We start from the raw sequence: 22479 nt of genomic DNA, 5'->3' as shown, positions 1-22479 counted from the left end.
CAGATAAGGCCTTCATGCCATGTTTCACCTCAATATAAAGAAAGTCCTCACAAGAAGACTAATAAACAACATAATGATACATGAAGCAAGTATGGAAGATGTCATGAATTTCTTTTTACTTGATTCCCTAATCAACATCCATGGAAGCAGCATTCAAGAAATGGACAAATGTGCTGCAAAAGACCTCTCTAGAATGTTCAAAGGCAAAGATGTCATTTTAAAGATGAAGGTCTACTTGACCCAAGCCATAGTCTTTTCAATTGCCTTATATGCATAAGAAAACTGGACATTGATAAGTTAGACCTAAGAAAAACAGATGCCTTTGTATTATGGTGTTAGTGAAGTGTATTGAGTACAGCATGGATTGCCAGAAGAACAAGAAAAGCTGTCTTAGAAGAAATATGGCAAGAATGTTTCTTAGAAGTGAAGATGGCAAGACTTGATCTCACATACTTCCCCACCCCCACAGGAAATGACTGTATTGTATCACAACAGGTAAGGTGTAAACAGATATAATCAGAAAACGTCCATACCGCCTCTCCTCACCCAAATGAATGAGTTGGCTGAAGTTCCAATGGTCCCATTATCTGGGTTGCAGCCAGCAGCCTCTTCCCAGCCCCTAGTCCTCACAGAAAATGTGGTGGCACCCTGGACAGGTTGTCCTTGGACTCCACAGAAGAGCAGCCAGGGAAAGATTAGGATCTGGAAAGATTCCAGGAACTCATCTATAAGATTCCTGGTCAGCAGTGCTGAGTGGGCCTCTGGGATCTGCATTTTAAACAAGGGAATGAGTGAGCCTGTTGCAGGCAGTCATGGATACACTTGGGAAGGTGGGAAGGGGTGACATCTGTTTGGCCACTGGACGTCATAGTATCAATGACTGGGCAGTTATCTACCAAGTAGACTCAATGGATAGCTTGTTCCAGAGTAATGCTTCTTAACCTTTTTTTTCTTCTTCTTTTTAAAATCATCCCTCCCCAGCCACTAACAAAAAGATTGGAGGTTCAAGTCAATCTGGAGGTACCTAGGAAGAAATGTCTGGGAATCTACTTCTGAAAAATCAGTCACTGTAAACCCTGGATCTCACATACTTTTGATATGTTATCAGGAGGGACAGCACCTGGAGAATGAGATAATGCTTGATAAAGTAGATGATCAGTGAAAAAGAGGAAAACCTTCAACAAGATGAATTTATACAATAGCTACAAAAATGGGCTTACACAGCAATTATTATGAAAGGGCATAGGATACAGAGTGCTGCATTTTGCTTTAATAAGTTGGCCACGATGTATCAGAATCAAGCTGATGACAGCTAACCACAATCACCATTAGGAAAAATTGGAGGACTTTTGGAAATTTAAGTTTTTCGTGATGTATATTTCTCAAAAGCTAGGATTATGAATATAATTTGTTTTTGAGTGTTTTGTTTTTAATGTTGAAATCATATTAAGATACAGAGAAATCAAGTAAACCTTTTTACATCATATTACTTAACCTCGAAAAGCCACACATTTCTTCACTAAAATAAACCTTTCCAAATCAATGACTTGTTATTGTTATGGGTCACTGAGTCAGTTCCGGTTCATAGTGACCATGTATTGGGTTTCCAAAGAGAATCTGGTGAGTTTGAACCACCGACCTTGTAGTTAGCAGTCCAGTGCTGATCCTACAGTGCCAATGACTCTGACTTCATAAAGCCTCACTTTACAAAAACCTTCCTCCATGAAAGCCAGTGTTTGAACACCATCTTACTTCCAACTCGGTAGAATGTATTTCATTCTGCCTGCCTTTACTTCATTTTTCTTTTATTTTCTATTGCCCTAATTTTCTCATTTTTGTGACCGCTGACTTTGAAATAACATAGTTTACTGTCTTTCTCACATGTTGCTAAAAAAGAAAAAAATTGTCTATTGACTTCTATATACCACAACTGTTCTAGTTGCTTATAGTTGAAGTTACATTTTATCTTTCAATGAAGTCCTTTTTTCTATCAAAGTAAATCATGAGGTAGAAATTAAATTCCTGAGAATATGCATTAATAATGACATTTTAAACAACTTATCTGTAATATAAGTTATATAAACATATTTGACTTTAAATTTAATTTTCACTTTTATTCATTAATATTTATCTTTCATTTAATTTTACGATATTAGGAATGTTTGCTTACATGTGTAGACTTACATAAGTGAATTAAGGAAACATCCTACTATTTTCCTACTCTTTATAAATGGTTAGAGTCACAAATTATTTACTTTTATGAACTTCAGAAACCTCAAGCATAAAAAAATATGATTTAGAGCAATAGTATAGAAATTAAACAATTACAGAAAAGTAAACGAGACAATACAAATTTAGACTAATCTTTGCTAGTTATTTAGCAAGAAGGACTTAGAGAACACTCTACTAAAAATCATCAAGTTTAATGTTATATTCAATATTATAATCTATTCAGGTGGCACATGCTTACCCCTTTCTTGGAAAACTTACTTTTATGCTCTACTTGACTTTTATGTGTCTACTTGACTAGGTGTAGGTCTGTAGGTATTTTGTAGATGTGATTAAAGTCCATAATGAGTTCATTTTAAGTAATCATTTCAATGGGTTAGATTTAAATGGCTAAAAAGTCATAACTGCAGAACTGAGGTTTCCCTGAGTAATACCTATTTTACTCCCTGATTAAATAACGAGACTATAGACTTTCCAAGTGAGCACATCACTCTCCCCAAAATTTCTTCCCCAAACTCTTTTCCAACTCTTACACATTCTTTTAAACAGTCTTTCATTTGAATACCTCTCTACTCTAAAAAGCCTGGGAGGCATAGTGGGTTGAGTGTTGGGTGCTAACTACAAAGTCAGCAGTTTGAATCCACCAGCTGCTCCACAAGATAAAAAAGGGGAGTTTCTTTTCTGATAAATATTTATAGCCTCAGAAACCTTACACAGGATTGGTATGAGTAGAAATCAACTCAATGGCAGTGGATTTTAGGTTTCATCATTTCCTGTTGTACTGTTTCAAATCCACCAACTGCTCATTGGCAACCCTATGCAGGGTCACTGTGAGTCAGAACTGCCTTGAGACAACTTGTAGTCTACTCCCCTTGTTTAAATTTCTTCCCCATTAGACAGCAAGTTGATAGGGATAGGAAGAATGCTTAGCTTATTCACTTCTGCATAACCAATGTCTAGTAAATGATGAACTTCAGGGTTTTATTTTTGCTTTGCTTTTAAGAAATGTTATAAGAAAAGATAAAATTATATAGGAATTACTCTACTACTAGAACTCACAAGATGTTAGAAGATATCTTTGCATAAAATAAAATAGAAATACATATAATTTTTTAAAAGGCCTTCTTTTAGTGTATATAAATACAGATCCAGTTTCCGCATTACAAAATTATTTCTATTGTCTATGCAAGTTTTAATACCATATATCAAGAGTATACACAGCCTTTGTCTAAATGTACTCTCACTAAGTAATCAAAGTTGAATCTAAACCATTTTGTGAGTGGGAGACAGTATTATACATCTAATTACACAGCTGTGATCTCAGTCCTCAGCCTCATCAACCTTTTGGTCTAATTTGACACTTGGCTTCATTGCAACACTCTCTCCTTTTTGAAACTTCCTCCTCTCTTGGGGCCTGTGCATTAGCACTATATTGCTTCATGTCCTACCTCTTCAACCTTTCTCTTTCTTTGCTGCCTGAATACAGTCAGATACTTACCAAGATTCTCTCCTTTAGTCTCTCCCTCGGGCATCTCATCCACAGCACTAGCTTCCATTATCAGATCATGTCACACACACAACCTTCCACACAGACCTCTGCTTCGTAAAACTCTTTGCCTTTGCATTGACCTAGAATTAAATCAGACTCTACCAAGGTCAAAAAGACCAGCTTCTATTTCTCACTTCCTACCCTCCTATTCTTTCCTCACTGTGTTATACGCAAGTATACTAGTATTGTATCTTTGACCACACCAAATTCATTCCCAACCTTTTGAACTTTCTCTTTGTTCCTTTAGGGAAGTTTTCCCTTCTCTTTACCATTTAAGATTCAGTTAGAAATATCTCTTTCTCAAAAATAATTTCTTGGACCACCAATCTCAACTTCACGCCTCCCTTCAAGAACACTTCATTCTATTTGACCCAATTTTATTATCTATCCCTGTCTCAAGTAATCTTTGTTATTAACTTGCTTATGTTGTTATGAGTTGGAACTGACTCGGTGGCACCCAACAATAACAACAAACTCCAAGCTTCATGAGATCAGAAACTAAATTTATTTGGTCCAACACTGTTTCCTAAGCATCAGCATCAGATGAACTTATCTTCATTGTAAAACTAGTTTCTCTTTTTCAGTCAGCTCCCTATGCATGAGTATCCTGTCTTTCTCATAGTCATTCACAGCCAGAATTGTAGATCTCATCTCCCCTTTAGTTCTAACCCATGGCAAATACAGCCCATTTCAGCTCTACATTATCTTTCTCACAATCAACCCCTAGTCTTCTTTTTCATTGCCAGTATTAAAGAACTGTATTTCTGATTTACACTGCACCTGATTTTGTACTCTCAATCCCATCTAGATGGAAAGCAGAATCTGAGCAGCTTATTCTGGAAAACTATGAGGATTCCACATAATACAGCCCCCATTATAAAAATTTTGAGCTTATTTATCACCTTTCCACCAAATTCAAATTTTGTAATTCTGTGTTCCATAAATACAATTTTATTTTTACTTTTTCTACTGTCATATATTTGCTTTGCACAAAATGACTTATTTCCTACTGATTCTTCAATGTCTATCTCAATGACACTCAAAAATCTGTTCTTAATCCTCCTGGATAAAACCATTCCCTGCTATTCAATTGTAAAAAATCCTTTAATGCAAGTAGAGAGTCTCATTCATTTTTGTATTCCTTACTGTAACTCAGCAGCACCATAGACCTACAAGGCTCTAAAGCTTTTCTTCAATTCAAGTGAAGCCACATAAAATTACTAGTTTGAAACCTATGAAAAAAATGTGTAATCCCATAATAAAGTATGTATTATGATGATTCAAACTATCTGAATATAATCTATAACTGTCTAAAATCTGCATATGTTTTTATCTTATAGTATTGGAATTTTCAAATATATGCCTGATGATGGAACTAAGAATATTAAGGACATAGCTTCCAGGATTTTTTAGCAGTGTGCCAATTTTGTTTCATAAAAGATTGAATTCAAAGCATTCAGGCTTCCAAAAGTAAAAGAAACCAAGGATATCAGAATACTAGGCTGAGACTGTGAAGGAGATAAACTGAATTAAAAATAACAATTAAGTTTATAACATTGGAAATTAAGAAAAGTTGAAAGCAAGAATATTTCGATTTTGTAGTATGATGTTCACCTTTAAAATGAAGACACTAAATGGTGCTGTAGGATCAACAATGGATTATGAATCATAAGTGAAGCAATTCAAACCTACCAGCCGCTCCTCGGGATAGGGTAGCATGAGTTGGAACAGACTCAGAGGCACTTAAGAGCAGCAGCAACAAATATAATTACTCTCAACAGTAAGACCATATGATTTAATGTATAATAGATAGAATCATTTAAACATTCCAGTATGAGAGGCTGCCTAAAAATTATAAACTCTGTATAGTGCATTTGGAGTGACAAACTTGCCCTTAAACTTTGTGGTACAATTTATTAATAATATTCCTAAACAGTACAGTATTCCATAAGTCCATAAAGATCCTGGAATGTATAGAATATATAAGGAGCTCTGGAAGGGCAGTGTACTAATAACTGCAAGGGCAGTAGTTTGAATCTACCAGTTTCTCTGTAGGAGAAAGGGGATACTTTCTGCTCCTGTAAAGATTTACAGCCTTGGAAACCCCATGTAGGACAAGCTCTATGGTACACAACCACCACCACTAATCCAACTGGATGTCAGAGAGACTCTAAATTTGGTCTTGAAGTAAATGGGCTGCACAGAGTGACTCAAGAAGACATAGTAATGTATTATAATTAAATGTTCAAAGACCAAAAAAAAAAACCCAAAGTGAATATACTCTTGACAATTCTCAAGCTAAAAGAACTGAAGAAAAATATTTAAATCTGGAGTTGTAATATTGACAGATTCTATAGGCAAAATATTTAACAACGTAGGAAAGAAACATCAAAAGAAGATGGAAGGAATATATGAAGTCACTGTACCAAAATGAATTAATTGGTGTTCAGCCACTTAAGGAAGTAGTATATAATCAAAAATCTTAGTATTAAAGAAAGACGTCCAGCCTGCAAGGCAATGGCAAAAAATAAGGCTCCAGGAATATATGGAATACCAACTGAGAACTTTTAATAAATGAATGTTTCAACACTGAGTGTGTTCACTCGTCTATGCCAAGAAATTTGGAAGACAGGACAGCTACTTGGCCAATCAACTGGTACAGATCTATATACGTGCCCATGCTAAGGAAAGGTGATCCAACAGAATTTGGAAATTGTTGAAAAATATAAATATTGCACACAAGTTAGGTTTTGCTGAAGATAATTAAAAATTTGTTGCAGCAGTACATTGACAGGGAACTGCCAGAAATTCAAGCCAGATTCAGAAAAGCATGTGGAATTAATGTCAGCCAGATCTTGGCTGAAAGCAGAGGCTATAATAAAGATGTTTACTTATGTTTTATTGACTATACAAAGGCATTTGACTGAGTGGATGATAAAAATATGAAAAATGTTGCAAAGAACAGGAATTCCAGCACACTTAATCGTGCTCGTATGGAACCTAGATATGACCAAGAGACCGTCATTTCAACAGAACAAGGGGATACGTGTAGTTTAAAATCATGGAAGATGTGTGTTAGAGTTGTACTCTTTCATCGTACTTATTCAATGCTGATCAAATACTCTAAGAAATCAGATTATATGAAGAAGAGCATCGCATCAGGATTGGTGGAAGACTCATGAACAACCAGTGATATGTAGATGACACAGTTTATTTGCTGAATGCTAAGAGGACTTGAAGTACTTACTAATGAAGATTAAAAACTACAAGCTTCAGTATGAATTGTACCTTAAAGAAAACATAAATCCTCACAAGTGGAACAACAAGCAACAACATGATAAACAGAGAATAGATTTTGAAGTTGTTAAGGATTTCATCTTATCCATAATCAACACCCATGGAAGCAACAGTCAAGAAATCAAATACCATATTGCATTGGGAAATCTTCAGCAAAATACTAATTAAAATTAAAATGCTAAAAAGCAAACATGCCACTTTGAGAATTAAGGAGCTCTGACTCAAACCATGGTATTTTCAATCAGTTCATGTCCATGGGAAAGCTGGACAGTGGATAAAAAATACTGAAGAATAGTTGATATATTTGAATTACGGTGTCAGTGAAGAATATCGAATATACCATGGAGAGCTCAAAAAATGAACATATCTGTCTTGGAAGAAATACAACCAGAATATTCCTTAAAAGTAAGGAGGGTGAGACATTATCTCATGTACTTTGGCATGCTATCAGGAAGGACCAGTCTCTGGAAAAGGACATCAAGTTTGTTGAAGTAGAGGATCATCAGATAAAAAGAGGAAGATGCTCAGTAAGATGGTTAACACAGTGGCTGCAAACACAGCAATGATGGTGGGAATGACGCAGGTCCTGCTAGTGCTTCATTCTGTTATAAATAGGGTTGTCATGAGTTGGAGCTAACTTGAAGGTATGTAGCAGCAACAGATGGAGTTCGGCTGTTGCTCTACAGGATAAGCACAGACCTACTAACTTCAAGGGTGGCAGTTCAAATCCAATAGCTGCTCCTTGGAAACCCCATACAGGAATGCTATGAGTTGGAACGAGCTTAGTGGCACTTAACAACAACAGCAACACCTAACTTAATGGTTGGCTGTAGAAGCCCACCCAGTGGCACTGGCATCTTGATGTGATGCCGTGGTTAATGCACTGGACTACAAAGTTGCTTTAAACCACAAGGTCGGTGATTCAAGCTCACCAGCTGCTCCTTGGATACCTATACAGAATCACTATGGGTTGGAATTGGCTTGACTGCACTTAACAACAGTTGTTTGCAAAAAGATTACAACCAAGAAATTGTTATGGGGCATTCCTGTAACACAATAGGCTATCATTGAATCAGAATCAACTGAAGAGTAGGTTTTTTTTTGCGTTTTCAAATAAACGTATTAAAAATTGGGCAAAATATTAGTATTGGTGGCAATATGTGGCCTCAGTTCCGACTCATAGCGACCCTGCTTAGTGTTTCTGGTTAGGTAGGTAAATCTTTATGGAAGCAGAAAGCCTCATCTTTCTCCATCAGAATGGCTGGTAGTTTCCAACTACTGACTTGAACTTAGCAGGCCAACTTGTAACCACTACACTACCAGAGCATAAATTTTTTTATCTCTCCTAGGATATTCTCAAACTAGAAGTCTAAGTAGTATTTTTGATTCCTTACTTCCAAAGTATCAAATATCAACAAGCCCCACTGATTTATAAACATCTTGATATATTTGATCTACATATATCTTGAATACAGTCTTTTCTGTCTGTTTCTGAAAACACTGCAATCATCATTTCTTGGCAGAATATTTTCAATGACACATAATTGATTTCTTTGCCTCCTATTCAAAAGTCAAACCTGGCCAAATCATTCCTCTGTTTAAAACCTTTCTGTGACTCCTTTTCTATAAGGTAAATCCATGCTTCTCAACATGTTATACAATGTTCTCCATGATTTGAAATTTGCTTACTATGTTATCCACATCTCTCACCACTCCCTATCTTGTCCAGTATGTCCATTATGTTGTTGTTGTTGTTGTTATGTGCTGTGGAGTCAGTTCCGACTCATAGGAACCCTGTACAGGGTTTCCGCGGCTGTAAATCTTTATGGGAACAGAAAGCCTTATCTTTCTACCAAGGAACAGCTGGTAGTTACGAACTGCTGACCTGGATTTTCGCAGCTCGATTCGTAACCACTATGCTACCAGAGCTCCTTAAGAAGTCCATTATATATCCAATATGGATCATGTATCATCCTCCGTAAATACCACGTAGGTTCTACACCTTCTGCCTGCATTAACTTTCCTCACCTAGTTAACCTAGTTCGTTCTGTATATAAATTTTAGGTGTAATTTTACTTAAAATTTCACAATTTTCTTTCTCATTTAAATCTTCTGTATATAAAAACTCCCGTTCCCATATCACTTATCAAAATATTTCAGGTATTACTTAGAAGGGTAGTTATAGTGTTAACTGCTAACCTCTAGGCCTATGGCTCAAGCCCATCGGTAGCTTCTTGAAAACCCTATACAGACTCACTCTGAATCAGAACTAGCTTCACAACACTTAACAACAACAACTTAGGAGAGGCCAGCTAGATATGGGAAAGGAACACTGAACTGTGATTCAGGACTCCTGTTGTAAGTGCTGTTCAGTTGATTCTGACTCATAGCCACCCTATCAACTTTTTTGGGAGCAGAAAGCCTTATCTTTCTCCTATTAAGGAGCTGATGGGCACGAACCACTAACCTTGTGGTTTGAGGCTCCATGCTTATTTTCTAGAGCCACTGCACGCCCTAAAATATGTTTACTTATGCTTTTTTTTGACAGTAGCAAGTATTTGACTGTGTGAATCATAACAAACTATGGATAACATTTCTAAGAATGGGTATTCCAAAACAATTAATTGCACTATGAGGAACCTGTACACTGGATTCCTGGTCTTGGTCTTAATTAATTTTTCAGTGAATTATTGCTTTTTCTAAGTATGGTTAGGTAGGTAAGTTTGTACTGTATAACAAAAATTCAAGTTGTAAATGCATTCTTTCATAAACAGTGGAGCTTCCAGAAAAAAAAGAGAGTGTTCTAGAAGTTCTCCAGTACTGTAAAAGTTTGTATTTCCAAACAATAGTGTGGCTATCAGGGAGCCATGGGTTACATAGACAGGAAAAAGAAGTTTAGAGAACTGTCCCACTGCTTTCTGCTCTGTCTCACCACCTGGGTAACCAGCTCAGGGAAAACGGGGCGAGTATTACTAGCTGTTGTAAATATTAACTTGTTGCATAGCTAAATAGCTACAATCATAGGATTTTGGAGTTGTTAAAATGCTCTAATTTTATAGAAGAGGAAACTGAGGTTTAGATGAGTGGTCTGTATGAAACTGTTGTTGTTGTGAAGTGCTGTCAAGTTGGTTCCTACCCAAAGCGACCTTGTGTACGGTTTCCTAGGAGCAGCTGGTGAGTTTGAACTATCAACCTTACAATTCAACCTGACCTTGTGTTCTAACACATTATCCTGCAGTGCCACACCAGGACTATTAAGTGTGTGTGTGTGTGTGTGTGTGTGTGTGTGTGTGTGTGGTGGCAGGGGAGACAACAGATACCCTAGATTAATATAAAACATTTTCATGATTCTGATATATATTTTCTTAATATGTAAGCTCTGTGAGCTAGCTTCAGGCGCCTCTTCAATTCACCTAATAGTTGATTTGTTGTCTTATTTTTCAGCTACCCCCTTGGGCTACTGTTTTTTATTTAATGTTAGTTTTTCATTATTTAAATAATGCTCTAATAGTACATGGTAGTTGCCAACAATTCAACAACATAAAAAGAGATAATAAAAATAGAATGTCACTCCTCAAGCTCCGTCCCCTCCCTAGAGCTGCCTACAGCTGACAGTGGCACATTTTGCTCTAGATATTTCTCTATGCATTTATTTATGCAGGTGTGCACATAATGTATGTGGATGCACAAGTAGGATTTCAGAAAAACAAAACCAAATGTGATCATAGAAAATATGTTATTCTGTGTCTTAGTTATTGCTTTTTAATGCAAATTGTCTGCATCATTCTTTTCATCACGTGCAAAGGTTCTCACTGTACTATCATATGTTAACTATGTGCCAGCCACTCTTCTATGGTATTTAAAGTAATCTAACACCCAACATGAAGACTTTATTAATGATCACATGACACCAAACTTACTGCAAATGTTTTATAACAAAAACAAATATTACAACTCATATTGTTGTTAAGAGCCGTCAAGTCAGTTCTGACCCATAGCGGCCCGGCATAGGGTGTCCGAGGAGTGAATGGTGAGCTTGAACTGTCAACTTTGTGGTTCAGATCGACTTTACAGTCCAGCGCATTAACCCACAGTGCCTCACCAGGACTCCACAACTCACATTAATGTCACTATAATGCTCTGACAGCTGAATTCTGAATCCATGTGTATTTTTTTTTTTGAATGTTAGATTCCATGAGATATGGAAAGGGTTAATTTCTGTTCTTTGTTTGGTAAGGTGGAGGGAGGGTCAGAGAAAAAGAGGAAGACCCCCAACGAAATGGATTGGCCAAGTGGCAGCATCAATGGCCTCAAGTGTGGCAACAGTAGTGAGGTTGGCCTAGGATCGAGCAGTGTTTCATTCTGCTGTGCATAAGGTCACTATGGGTCGGTACCAACTTGATGGCACCTAACAATAACAACAATAACTGTGGCATTTGTGTTAAAGTAGCAATAGCAAATTAAGATAGGATTAATTCTGATTGTTGAGTGAGGGTGCTGGTTATGAGCCAATACCCCTGCCTATCATCTATTTGATGGGGAAAATGACATTCTCCCAAAATCCATTGTCTTGGAAGACGACATAACTCAGTACCTGAAGAAGGTAAGGGTATGAATTAACCTCAACAAAGTGTGGGGTTGGTAAATGTTTCAGATTTTCACTTCCTTTGCCATTGGAAATCACAATACTTGACATAGGTCACAAAATTATTAAACCTTCAAGTAGCAACACTTCCTTCTCCAAGTGAGACCTCACTTCTCCTTGACACGTTACTCCTGAAATCGCTTCAGGCTCTTGGCCTTTTCTCACCCTCTATCACCTCCGTAACTAATTAAATCTGGACAAGTCTATGGTGAAAACAGTTTTCCTTCAAAGTTATTCATTCAACGTTCCCCTTAAGGCATTCTTTGTCACTTTAGCCAAGCCTGTCATCGTTACATGAAGTTGAAAGAGGTGAACTATTTTTATAAGATAAAGAAATCTTTCAAGACCTAAATCTACCATGATGCTCAAGATGAAGCTTATATTTTGAAATATGACAAATGCTTCAGTAGCCATGAAATTGTTATTTTCTAGAAGTTTAAAGGTAAACAAAAAGTTCCCAAGACTCTGATTTAACTTAAAGACAAATATACTTTTTAAGATTCAATATATATGTGTAAGTAGTTTTATTTGAGCTCTCTAATTGAATTCTGGGTGTGGAGGTTTAGGGTAAGCACTGGACTGATAACCTGAAGGTCAGCAGTTCAAACCAACCAGCTGCTCCTCAGAAACCTTATATAGTGTCACAATGAGTTGGAACTGACTTAATGGCACTTAACAACAAAAACAATTAAATTCTGGAGTCTTTGTGTGGGATTGTAGGATAAGCACTGGACTGCTAACTACAAGGCCAGTGGTTCAAACTTATTAGCCTGTCCTTGGAAACTATAGACAGGGTATCTGTGAGTGAAAACTGGCTTGACAGCAGCCCTTAATAACAACAATTAAATTCTACATCAAAATTGGAAACAAATTAGCAAATCAGTATAGTTGAGTCCATTCTCAATGATTTTTCTTTGAGAATCATATTAGACTCAGAGTTAGGTATCACTTCTTAAATTGTTATCTATGAAATTTGATACCACAGTGAAGATTGAAGGCAATAAGGAATGGCGTCTGGGCCTTGGTACTGGCTCAGTATTTCCTCAGTTGAGGTAAAATGCAAGTTTTCCAAGTTGCTAATTATTTTAAATCTGCTTTTTACAAAGGAACAGAAAATAATGCCTCTATTTATTTCAAACATTAAAAGTTAAGGCATGAACATTTAATCAAAGGTGACCAGCGGAAGGAAAAAAACTGAATGATATTTAAATTGGGCTCTGTTACCACTTGCTGTAAGTCAGACATGGGTTTTCAAAGCTCAGTAATTGTTATCCATACTATTCTAATAAGAGATGCAGGAAGTTTTCTTTATGAAATTTATATTTTTCTATACTATTTAATGATATTGCCTGTTAATTTTTCAGTTACCTTGTGTAATGCTATCTTTATTTTAAGCCCTCCATGTTTTTCATAGAAAAATTAGATTTTTAAAGTTCAAATGTGTTTCTCAAGACTATGTATATATTTAATATAAGAGCCTGGGAAGGACTCTAGGTATTTCTAATTTTGTAAGCCTGAGTGGTTTATCACACATGACACTACTTCCTGAAACATGAAAGCTTGTTTATAAAGATAATTGTCTTATCTGGGCTAGCAATAATAAACTGGGCTAGCAATAATATTAAAAAAAAAAAAAAAACAAAAAAAAACACAACTTTAAACATAACAAACACTTATAAGTACAAAATGTCAGGTACTTCACTATGCACTTTAGGAATATGCACTCATTTCATTTTCACAATAGAACCAGGAAGTATTATTGTTTTCTCCATTTTAAGATGCAAAAACAGAGGCACAAAGAAATCAATTAAGTTGTCAAAGGTTCACAGAGCAAATAAAAACCAGAATCCTAGCAGTCTGGTGTCAGTATTTGTGCTCTTAACCACTAGACTATAGAAGATTGTTTTCCTTTATACTAGGAGGCCCTGTAGTGCTGCAAATGGTTAAGCACCAGACTTTGAATTGAAAGGTTCTTAGTTGGAGCACAGTTCTACATGGACATATGTGATGTCATCATGAGTTAAAATGAAGTCAGTGACAATTGGTTTGGGGATTTTTTTGTTGTTGTTGCTGTTCCTTTGCCTATAACACCTAGATTTTGAGAATCAGCTGATAAATCATCAGCTGTGTGCGTTTGTTTTGTGTGTGTGTGTGTGTGTGTTTGTGCTGCACCAACATGTATTTATTAGTTTTAGTACAAAATAAGAAATAGACACTGTACTTACTGGTTCCTTCAGAAATCACAATGCTATATTCTCATTGCTTTTCTATTTGGCTTACTTTCTAATTTATTTAAGAAACTTATTTGCAAGAACTGCTTTAAATTACCTGTGGAAGCTATTATCTAAGTTAAAGGAAAAGGGGCTTAGCAAACCATTGTGAACAATACGGAGAGGAACACTAAAACTCAGAGACACAGGATCTGCGCACTCAATGGAAAGTTGTCAGCTGCTACACAAAGTAAGCCATTGTTGTTGTTGTTAAGTGCCGTTGAGTCGGTTCCGACCCATAGCGACCCTGTACAGGGTTTCCGAGGGTGTAAATCCTTACGGGAGTAGAAAGCCTCATCTTTCTCCCGCGGAGCAGCTGATAGTTTCGAACCGCTGACCTTAAGGTTCTCAGCCCGATTCGTAACCACTACGCTACCAGAGCTCCTATGATCTTAACAGCTATTGTTAAAATTATTGTTGAATAAATATTAGCAAACAGGCAATCTACAAAAAGATTCCAAGTTAAATAGTGCAACTCAACTCTAATGTTGAAGTGCCTTTAGCAGCCACTCATGGACCAGAAATCTTAACTTGTGTTTTGTCTGCCCATTTGTGCTGTTTCAGAACATGTGTACCATAGAATAACGGTTACTGGAAACAGGTTGTTGTTGTTGTTAAGTGCCATCATGTTGGTTCTAATTCATAATGACCCTGTACAGAGTTTCCAAGGAGTGGCTGGTGTTTGAACCACTGACTTTGTGGTTAGGAGTACAGTACTTGTCCTGCAGCGCCACACCAGGAGGTAAATCTGTGGGAAGACAGGGACACTGACAACACAGCACTGGATTCTTTTGTTACAGGGGATGGATTTGTTTGAAAAGTATCTCTTATTTCCCTCTCCAAGGCCGCTGCTTTATTAAGCCTCTGGAAAAGAAATAAGAGTTGACAATCTTTGCAAAATATAAAGGAGGCAAATGATTTTTGTGAAAGGAAGAATAACACTGTTTCCTTGTGTTAAGGATGTGTTTTTATTAAGAATGCACTCATACCTAGAAAATATAGGACTTGGAGCATATGTGGTTGTTTTCAGGAGGGCATATCCTTTCCCTTCCACTTCAGTAAACTCGGGGAGTGAAAAACCATTTCTGTGAATGAAGCTACTTCATTGACATTAGCAGCATATCATTTTCCCAAAGTTGGAGAGAGCAATGGATTGATTTCAGGGTTCACAGTAGGGCAAGGTAAGAGAGCAGGGCTCACATGTCTTTCAAAAACAATATAAATTCATAGATCTATTTTAAGGCTTCATGAAGATGTGATAAACGACTGGATTTGGTTACACGTTTCCTTTGCTGGTACTATTTCCATCCACTCCTCTTAGATAGGTCAGGCTGATTTGTTGTTTCTATGTTCTGTTTTTCTTCAAATCTTCTTAAATAAGCAGGTTGATTTCAGGGCAGACTCCCTAACTCCCTCTTCCTCTGTATGGGTTCAACTGAAGTCCTTGTGAAATCATTATCCTTCCTATTCCCTCAAGATGGGCTGCCATCAAAAGTGAATCAAAAGGTAAGCAAAACTAAAGTACAATGTGGTCAACAAGACAAAACATGCTGTCCTGTGAAGGTGTGGGCTCCGAATCTTGCAGCATTTATGAAAAGCCCCCGGTACCGTGTGGGAGGCTTACAGAAGTGCCTTTCAAGACTCTCAAAAATGAATGCGGTCCCTTCGGTCAGAGTGTCATTGTGCTCTGACCATAACCAGAACCACATCCAAATCAAAGCACATGAAAAATCTTTTTTTTAATAGCCAGGATAGAAGGAAGAAGGCAGTCATGTGAACTTGATGATTCCTCTTGAAATCACTGCTGATACTTCAGGGAGATCTTCCACTTGTCAGGAAAATCAAGCTGCCTTTTTTCATAAATTAGGAAGTCAAGCAGAATCCTACTAAACCCAAGACTCAAAAAATATTCTCACACTTCTCATTCTCAATTTATCTAGTCACTGCTCTGTTGTTTTTTGTTTTTTTGTTGTTGTTGTTGTTGTTTTCAGTTTTCTCACATCACCAAGCTATCAGCCTTAAAAAACAACAAAAAAAGGTAATATTTATTGTTGATTGTCTACATATCTGATACGTCACAGAAATAGATGATAGGTAATGTGCAGAAAAGTACTTGACTCAGAAAACCAGGTTGTTGTTGTTGTTGGTTCTGACCCATAGTGATCCTGTATAGGGTTTCCGAGGAGCATCTGGTGAACTTGAACTGCCGACCTTGCAGTTCAAATGGTTTTGCAGTCTGGCACATTAATGCACAGTGCCACACAGGGCTCCAGAAAACCTGGGTTGTTGTTGCTAGGTGCCTTAGAGTCGGAACCGACTCATAGCGATCCTATGCACAGCAAAACGAAACAATGTCCAATCCTGGGCCAACCTCATTACTGTTGCCACACTTGGGTCCATCAACGCTGCCACCTGGCCAATCCATCTCGTTGGGGGTCTTCCTCTTTTTCTCTGACCCTCCATCTTACTGAGCATGATATCCTTCTCTAGTGACTGTTCCCTGGGTATTCAAGCGTATATCTTAAAATGAGCCTTAGTTTCATCACCTGCTAAATGGGGATAATGTAGTTTTGGTTTTCTCTATCCAGACTTTTATTTTGTAAAAGAAACGTCTCTTACACACTCAGGTTAGGTGGTTCAATTGTCCACCCACTTCCTTTCCAGTCCATCGGAGCATCCCAAGCCTGTCACCACAATGGCTGGTTGTAGGGTAGACCCAAGGCAGTACAATCAAAATGGAATCTTTAATTTTGTTGTAATGGAAAGAGAATGAGTTCTGGAATTACTGGCTGTTGGCTGCAAGGTCAGTTTGTGTCACCAAATCAATGGTTTAAACCCACCAGGAGCTCCTCGGAACCCCTATACAGGATCGCTGTGAGTCAGAACCGAATCGTGCTGTTAGTGGCCATGTGAGTCAGAACCGGATGGTGCTGTTAGTGGCCATGTTGATGTGGGATGGAAAGAGAAGCTTGAATGAAGGCAGTGCAGGATAGGTCAAGTTGAATGATGTACTGAAAGCCATCTTTTGAATTAAAGATCTTGCTGCGTCTAAAACTATATAGATGCAACTCTGGGATTTTCTATTACACAAATCAATACATTATTTTGTTACAATTTTTTTAACTGCTTGGGAATACCTAGGTGGTGCAGTTAATATGCTCAGCTGTTATTTCAAAGGCTAGAGGCTAAAGTAATCTAAAGATACCTCAGAAAAAAGGTCTGGCAATATGCTGGAGAAAAATCAATCACTTAAAACCCTACAGAGTCTAGTTCTACTCTGACACAACTGGGATCACCCTACATCAAAATCAACTCAGCAGTAACTTTGTTTTAACCTGTTTGATTTGGATTTCTTTTATGCGCATCTAGAAGAGTTCTACGTATCACAGATCTGATATATCAATATGAATAGCATTCTGGAGAGTTCTTATTTGCTTAAACACACACACAAAATATCTAAACCTTTATTTGATTCAATTCATAAGCTTAAGATTTTACCACTATGCCATAGGAACTCGACTGGGCCCTGAGGATGTAGCGATAACATGGTTAATAGGCAAGTAGAGATGCAACATATGATAAATCATAATAGGATAATGCGAAAGGGGCAAAAACTGTATTGCTGGTGTTATTAAGAGCTGTTGAGTTGGTTCCAACTCATATGACTCTGTGTAGGGTTTCTGAAGCTATAAATCTTTGCAGGATCAGACAGTCTCATCTTTCTCCTGCAGATCAGCTGGTGGGCTTGAACTCCTGAACTGTGGTTGATTACAGTCCAGTGGTTATCCTACAGAGCCACCATGTTCCCCCTAAACTGTATAGTATATAAAATACAGAGCTATCAAGTTACACCACCTTAGAGGACATCATTCACACCAGAGCTTGTGTAAATGTGACCTCTAGAGTCAGACACAGAAACTCTAGCTCAACTACACCTTTTCCAGATGGTGGGCTTGGCCAGGGTGACGCTTGCACCAGCAAGTGTTTTTGATTGCCATGATTGTTCTTCTTGGCTGTTGCATGTTTTAATGAACTGATGATTGCCCACTATATTTGTGGGCTTTTCAGGGTAGTTTCTGGCAGACAGCAGGCATCATCACAGGTTTATATTACACAAATCAGACACAAATCTCTCTGGTCTTGTTTGGCTGGGCTACTATTTGTTAGAAATCAACTGCCAGAAGCACCACTAAACAAGCATCTGCAAACATAAAATGTCACGTCTCAGGATTACAAAGGTCTTTGGGCAGTGGGAGATTCATTGAACATCAGATTAATTATTTGGCAAAACAAGTAGACCTTCTATGACTCAAAGGTTGTTTATAACAACACACTTTCACACCGTTGCCTCAGTGACAATACTTCATTTTAAGTGGCAAAATCAAACTGTAAGTAAATTAGTACCCAAATTAAACCAACAGCTGTGTGTTTGATAGTGATTAATATGCACTCTATAAAAGAGGTTTTGCCTGACTCTTTTTCTCAGCAGAGAGAGAGAGAGAACACGTTCTTTGATATAATGTTTCCTCTGAAGCAATTCCAAGGTAGTTTATTGTTTAGTTGCAAAAATAAATTAATTAATTAATACTCTGAGAGGCATTGCTTTTCTTTTCTGTTGGAGTAAGAGCCACGGCTCCACTTGATTCCCTAGAAGAACTCACGTGATGCCTCACTTGCCAAATCAAACTCAGACCAGATCATTCTCTGCTTCACAGGTCAGGGCAGTTTCAAACCCTGTGGGTGGCTTGAATAGTTTAACATAATTAGATGCTGAATCTCACTCTTTGGGAGTAAGCAATTATAATTAAGCATTTGAACCACACTGACCAAATTCTTTAGCTAAATATCTTAGGACGACAAATCAATATATGTTCACATAAGTATCTACCAGTATTTTAAGACTTGACACTAGCTTGACTGCACACTCCAAATTGTTCTTATTGCCATCAGATCAACTCATGACTCAAAGAGACCACGCACAATGGAATGAAGTGCTGCCTAGTCCTCTGCCATCGCCATGATGTTGTTGTTGTTGTTGTCAGGTGTCATCGAGTCGGAACGACTCATAGCGACCCCATGCACAGCAGAACGAAACAATGTCCGATCCTGGGCCAACCTCACTACCGCTGCCACACTTGAGTCCATCAATGATGCCACCTGACCAATCCATCTCGTTAGAGGTCTTCCTCTTTTTCTCTGCCCCTCCACCTTACCCAGCATGACGTCCTTCTCCAGCGACTGTTTCCTCCGGACAGCGCCATGATGTATTACAGATCAAATCATTGTGTTCCGTAGGGTTTTTGAGAAAGGCTGACTTTTGGAAGTAAATTGTCAGGCCTTGGAAGCTCTGCCAGTTTGGAAGCTCTACTGAAACCAGTTCAGTATCATAGCAACATGCAACCCTCACTACAGAAGGATGAGGGTTGCAAAAGAGGCTCATTGGCCAGGAATGGAACCTGGTTCAAGCATTGAACCACTTCTATGTTCAAAATTATACAGTTCAAATCATTTCTAATTGCAGTACCCATGCTCCATGATATTCCACAAACCTTACCACTATGGGAAAGTTTTTAAAGCTATCTCTTGCCTGCATGGTGCAAAATACCAAATGTCCAGAAGCTGAAAGGCTTGACTGTAAGCTGAGCTGCCAAAATACATTTGTGATTTTCTGGCATAAACATGTGAGTTTGCCAACAGCTCTATGATCCACATGGTGATTTCTGAGAAACACAAGAAAAAACTCTTTTTGATACTGCAAAATTCTATTAAAATGCTGGTATAAAGAGGTTTGGATAACTCAAGAGATATCACATTATTGATATTGGGATATCATCTGACTCATGGTATGACTTAATATATGGCACAATGAGTCAGTTTGGTGTATGTCTATAAAGTCATTTTTTAAATTCTCCACAATAATTGATGTATTTGCCCTGTTGATGCCATGATTCTGTTTGTTGCTTCAGTTTAGCTGCAAAAAGTCAAAAGCAAATTTTTGACACCTTCTAGAAACTACATCATTCTGCATGCTGACTTTACAAAAAAAGTTAGATATCCAGTAGTGCAGATAGAAGTCCAGGCTGTGGGTTTTGAATATGAGTGCTGATGGGCTCTTTGGTTTCTGGGAGAAAAAAATCTTTCATTTATTTTCCTATAAGATGTAGACAGTAAAAGCTCCCATTACATATGATCTTTGTGGGACTGAAATGATTTCTGCATGAAAATGTTTAGAAAAGTGGCTGACATTAACTCCACACTGAATAAATATGGCATTACCTATTAAACTAAATATCACCATTGCCTTTATGGTTTTCCCTCACTACCAACTTGCTCAATATATAATTCATCTTATTCACGTGGTTTATGCATTTTTCTATGCATGTCAAATTCTTCATCAAGCACTTCAAACCAAACCCATTGTCATCAGCATCAAAAACTCAATTCCAACCCATAACACCACTGCAAGGGCAGAGTAGAATTGCCCTCTTTCCTTGGACCTAAAGGATTTCTAATTTTGTAATCCGTAAGGTAGCAGACTGGAGTCCTGGTTTGTCATTGTAGGATAAGCATGGGATCACAAGTTCAGTTTGAATTGAAAGGTCAGTGGTTCGAACTCACCAGCAACTCTTTAGAAACCCTATTACAGGGTTACTATGAGTAAGAGCCAATCAGAAGGCACTTAACAACAACAATGCTTGATAAAGAAGCCTTGGTACACAGTTGTTAAAGCACTTGACTGCTAACCAAAATGTCATCCTTTCAAAGCCACTCAAGAAGAGAAGGATGTGGTAGTGGGCTTCCTTTGTTGTTGTTAAGTGTCTTGAGTCCATTTGGACACATAGGAATTCTGTATAGGATTTCTGAGGAGCAGCTGGTGAGTTTGAACCACCAAACTTGCAATTCAAGCGGACCTTGAGGTCCAGTGCTCATGATACAATGCTATACTAAAGTATGGTATAAACAAAACACAAATATAGATAATGTATTATTTAAATTTTCTAACAGAGATAGTACTCCACTTGCTCATTCAATCACATCCTCACTGAAATTTTGATTGCAAAATGCTAGTTTGGATGGCTCATACCATGTTCAAAAGTGTTCATGTGCTCAAATTTTCATTGATCTTTATCCCTCTTTTGAAGCACAAACTAATTTATAATATGCATAGAGTTAAAATTAGACATGCCCTAGAAATCTCACTGCAAATTAAAAACTATTGAGAATAAACAACTTAAGGAAGCTTAGGTTGGTAACTGGAAATTTTCAAAAATGAAATGGATTGCATAAACAGCAATATTGTAGGCATTAGTGAGCTGAAATGGACTAGTATAGGCCATTTTGAATCTAACAACTGCATGGTTTACTATTCCAGAAATGACAAATTGAAGAGGAATGATGTTACAATCATCAACAAAAAGAACATAACCAGATCTGTCATGAGGTACAACTGTGTCTGTGATAAGATAATATCCCTGCACCTACAGGGAAGACTAGAGTCCTGGTGTAGGCTGTGGGGTAATGGATCAGCCTGCAAAGTCATTTGAACTACAAGGTTGGTGGTTCAGGCTCACCATATTCTCCTTGAAAACCCTATACAGGGTCGCTATGGGTCGGAATCAATTCTACAGCACTTAACAACAACAACAACAACAGGGAAGACCAGTTAATACCACTATTATTCAAATTTACACAACAGCCACTAAAGCCAGTGAGGATGAAAAAGAATTCTACCAACTTCTTCAATCTGAAATTGATCAAACATGCAATCAAGATGTATTGATCATTATAGTGATTGGAATGCAAAAGTTGGGAGCAAAGAGGAAGGATCAATAATTGTAAAATATGGCCATGGTTATAGAAATGATGCTGGAGATCGCATGATAGAACTCTGCAAAACCAATGACTTGTTTGTTTCAAATACTTTCTTTAGCCAGCATAAGAGAAATTATACATATGGACCTCACTACAATGGAATACACGGAAATCAAATTGACTACATCTGTGGAAAGAGATGGTGGAAAGGCTCCATATCATCAGCCAGAACAAGGTTAGGTGCAGATTGTGGAACAGACCATCAATTGCTTATATGCAAATTCACACTGAAGCTGAAGAAAATGAAAACAAGTCTACAGGAGCCAAAATATGACCTTGAATATATCCCACCTGAATTTAGAGATCATCTGCAGAACAGATGTGATACATTTGACAATAAAGACTGAAGATCAATTTGTTCAATAATTGATGTTATTCATGTGGTTTATGCATTTTTCCAAGCATGGATGTGAGAAGAGACATTGAAACTTGCTCTCCAGCATGTTGTTGTTGTTGTTAGGTGCCATCAAGTTGGAACCGACTCATAGCGACCCCATGCACAGCAGAACAAAACAATGTCCAATCCTGGGCCAACCTCACTACTGCCACCACACTTGACGCCATCAATGATGCCACCTGGCTGATCCATCTCGTTGGGGGTCTTCCTCTTTTTCTCC

At 37.7% G+C, this 22479-nt stretch overlaps 1 protein-coding gene across 2 annotated transcripts in view; it reads right to left on the bottom strand.

Annotated features, from left to right (window-relative positions):
* UNC5C (unc-5 homolog C (C. elegans)) overlaps positions 1-22479 on the bottom strand; it is a 605975-nt gene that overhangs the window by 274731 nt on the left and 308765 nt on the right. The gene's annotated exons all lie outside the window — the stretch shown is intronic.

Source organism: Chrysochloris asiatica, unplaced genomic scaffold (genome assembly GCF_000296735.1).
Source record: "Chrysochloris asiatica unplaced genomic scaffold, ChrAsi1.0 scaffold00294, whole genome shotgun sequence".
NCBI classification, from domain to species: domain Eukaryota; kingdom Metazoa; phylum Chordata; class Mammalia; order Afrosoricida; family Chrysochloridae; genus Chrysochloris; species Chrysochloris asiatica.
The sequence above is the reverse complement of the archived record's forward strand: the minus strand, read 5'-3'. Positions and strand labels throughout refer to the sequence as shown.